General features: G+C 43.0%; 1 pseudogene; it reads right to left on the bottom strand.

Annotated features, from left to right (window-relative positions):
- Positions 2,107-3,560, bottom strand: LOC104783672 (annotated as a pseudogene).

Raw genomic sequence — 3,757 nt, 5'->3', positions numbered from 1 at the left:
AAAAAAAAAAAAAAAAAAAACTCGACGACGAAGGTTTTGAAATCTTTGTTTAGCTCGATTAAATACTTACTTGTCGATACTGAAGGTTTTGAAATCTTTGATTTTGACGACGAAGCACCCCTCGCTGATTTTTTTCCGGTCGCATGACTCGATCCTGGCCAAACGTACGGACCAACTGACCTAATCTTGTCTATCTTGGCACGAAAAGCAGGAGGGTATGGAAGTAGACACCTCGGCACAGAAACTGCAAAAAGAAAAGAAAGTTAAGTACCAGACCAGAAAATCAAAGACAAGGAAGCTACAGAGGAGATCAAATACCGTGTGAAAGATTCCACCCAGAATATAAGGGAATTGAAGGGTCTTCGACGACCCCCGGAACTATCTTCACAAAGAAGTACGAGCCGGCACAGTTGTAGGTTTTTCCCTTTGTTCCCTTGACGAGTATCAGCCTCCTCGAACCAACGTAATAGACGCCAGACGATTTGTTCCTATTCGTGGGAATAAACCGAGTAAGCTCCTCGAAATGTTCCACCGAAAGGCCGATCCCTACTGCCTCGACCAAGATAGAGATACTGACTGCATTCCGGAAGGTCGCCACTGCGAACTGGGATATTGCCATCTTGTAATTCGCCAAGTAAGACATCAGGAAGGCAGGGAGGGGAAAGGTGATCGCACACTCGGTAAAAAGCTTCTTCGAGAGACAGATATGACCATCTGGAACATCCCAGGGACGCTGACTTTCGTCCGGAATAATAATAGGCGGAAGAGGATGCAACCATATTTTTGCCAATTCAAGCTCGATAATGCTCCGAGGAACATGCGAGAGAATATGCCTCCTAGAACCATGAGCAACGAACCACGAACGACGATATGATCCTCGGGAACACCTGAATCGTCTAAATTCTCATCAATCAGAGAGGGGATCGCACAGGGAAGACTAGAAGAACTCGTAACCGCCGCATGGAAGAAAGCTCGGCGTTGAAGCTCAGCGAGCGAGGTAGAGTCGGAAGACGTAGAGTGAGAGCTCGTCGACGATTTTTGCCCGCCACGACTCGATCTGTTGACATCATCAGAGTCTGAAGAGGTCGCTTGCCGGTGGTGACTTGCGGCGGAGGAATCGGAGGAGATAGATCCGGGGGAAGACATGGAAGACGAATAAGAAGAGAAGAATGACCTTAAGAAAGGGAAGGAAGAAATATACCTGATGACCCGAAAGCAGGAGATGACTCGCAGATAAGATGAAGAAAATGAAGGAGAAGGCAAGTATTTATAGGAGCGAAAGGGAGGCCCCCAAAGCGTAATCATTACAACACGCGTTTGGTGACGGAACGACTTCCGGATTTCACGCGCGAGGAGAACCGCACGCAGCGATTCGACCTCTAGCGACGAAAACCGTGGAATCTCACGCGCGACCTTTCGTGTCTTCCTCAGATCTCATCCAGTGTTATCGCCCCGATAACCGATTCAAGATCTAAGAACCCTTGGACGAGTTAAACCCCAACGCCGAGCCACCAAGAAGAAGGCGATTTCTTTAGACAAAGTTCTCCACCTAAAGACTACGAACTGAAGGTGAGGGGGGAATACTGTTAGGGGTAGATCCACACCCCTTACGAGAAGGCTCGACTCATTAAAGGCTCAAATAAACCTCCAAGGAAGGAGGGGTATTTTGGTCTTCTTGGGAGACGAACCGACATAGTTTCCCATAAATACAAACGTTCAGTGTCCGTAAAGAGGGATTGACCAAAAATTAGGAAAGAAGACGAATGAGAAGTGTTGATTTCCTCGTTCAAAGCTTAGAATCGGCGAGCTCGCAGCTCGTTCTTCACCTTGCCTTTTTGCTATTTTAGCTCGTCTAGCTCACTTTGTAGCCTATTCTTTTTGTTCCCCGACACCGATTAATAAAGATCATTTTGACCCCATTTTGCCTAACTAAACATTTTAATTGTGATCGATCTTAGCATCAACAATATTGTTACCAAAAACAAATAAAAAAATAAGGAAAAATAGAATATGTTTCATGATGTAACTTAATAAGAAAAAGATTCATTCAGGAAAACAATGTAACCAAGAAATCTTATTTCTAGAACAATTTTACGACTTACGGTTTCAGTGTCTATTCCTCCGCTTTTTTCTCTTCTTCGTTTTCTCCTTCTCTTCTTCCTCTATATTCTTCTTCTTTTTCTCTTTCTTCTCTGCTTTAAACTTCTCTTCTTCCTCAGCGAACTTCCTCGCTTTTTCCTTCTCTTCCTCCAAAGTCTTGACCAAACGTTTGATGCAAATATCTGCATCTTCTTCATCAGATTTCGGCATCAAAGTCTCGGCAACATCAGCCGGAGACATGTCCGTTTCCTCTAGCAATCTCTTAATTTCTCCATACAAGTCATGTGACTCAATATCCAAGTAGTTCTTAGCCAAAACCTTAAACCCTTCAAACCTACAATATGACATCTCAGTGTGGTTGTCCATTCTTCCTCTACGTATCAATGCAGGATCAAGCTTTATCCACAAAATTTGTTGTAAACACAATAACCTTCTCTTCACTACAAGCTGACCATAACCCATCTATACCATTTAATAGCCCCGACAAGGTCACTTTACTCTTGTTCTCGTCTTTTTTCTCCTCAGCTTCCTTTTTCTTCTTATTCTTCTCATCATCATCATCATCTTCTTCTTCTTCTTCTTCTTCCTCCTCCTTTGTCTTCCTCTTCTTCCCCGTAAAAGCAAGCGAGCAATCAATGTCTTCAATCACAATGATACACTTCCCTGTTGTATCCAACAACAATCTTTTCAACTCTGAGTTATCCTTCACTGTTGTCACCTCAAGATCATACACATCATAGTCTAAGAAATTCGCCATTACAGATATCATTGTAGATTTCCCTGTCCCGGGCGGTCCAAACAAGAGATAACCTCTCTTCCACGGCTTCCCAACCTTCTTGGAATAATCTTTCCCTTTACTAAACTTTATCAAATCCTTCTTAATCCCTTCTTTCTTCACAGGATCCATAGCCAAAGTTTCAAACGTAGCCGGGTGATGAAAAGGAACATTTCCCCACTTTCCTTCCACGTAATAAGACCAATCTCCACTTGAGTTATTAGTGTAAAGCTTCCTCTCTCTGTTCTTTAAACCCTATCACTTTCCCTTCTCTCAAAACATGCTCCATATATCTATCTACAATCATCCCTCTGTGCCGCCTATGGAAAGTTAGCGTAAAGTACCTTTTCTCCCTCATTTTAGTCTTAGTACCGCTCTTTTCCACGCTCGAATACCACTTCACTTTCACACCTTTAAACACATACGACCTTGATCGAGACCTTCGTGAACGTCCATACTGAGCAAGAGCCACTGAGTTTGCAGATAGGTAATGGCGTATCGAGTCATAGGCTTTGCTTCTCTGGAGACCTTCACCGGTATGCTCATTGAACTTGATCGAGACCCATCCCATCATCTTGTAAATGAACTTCTCTACGTAAGCTTGGAGTTCATATGGTACAAACTGTCAGTACATTGACCAGAAGAACATAAGACTCGCTATGGTTGTGCCCGCAAATCCCCACATTGCTCCGTTCGTCGCTGGAATCATCGTCAGTCTCTTGCTTGCTTCCCCCGAAAACTCTTTGCTTGCTTTTTCCTTTTATATGGACTTAGATCAAGCCGATATATATATATATATATATATATATTTATTGACATTTCAATTGTAATTGTATGTAAGCATGCGTCCTTATTATTTGGTAATTATCCTTACCATTAATT

The sequence above is a fragment of the Camelina sativa genome, chromosome 4 (genome assembly GCF_000633955.1).
Source record: "Camelina sativa cultivar DH55 chromosome 4, Cs, whole genome shotgun sequence".
NCBI classification, from domain to species: Eukaryota; Viridiplantae; Streptophyta; class Magnoliopsida; order Brassicales; family Brassicaceae; genus Camelina; species Camelina sativa.
Note: the sequence above shows the minus strand (reverse complement) of the source record. Positions and strands in the feature narration are given on the sequence as shown.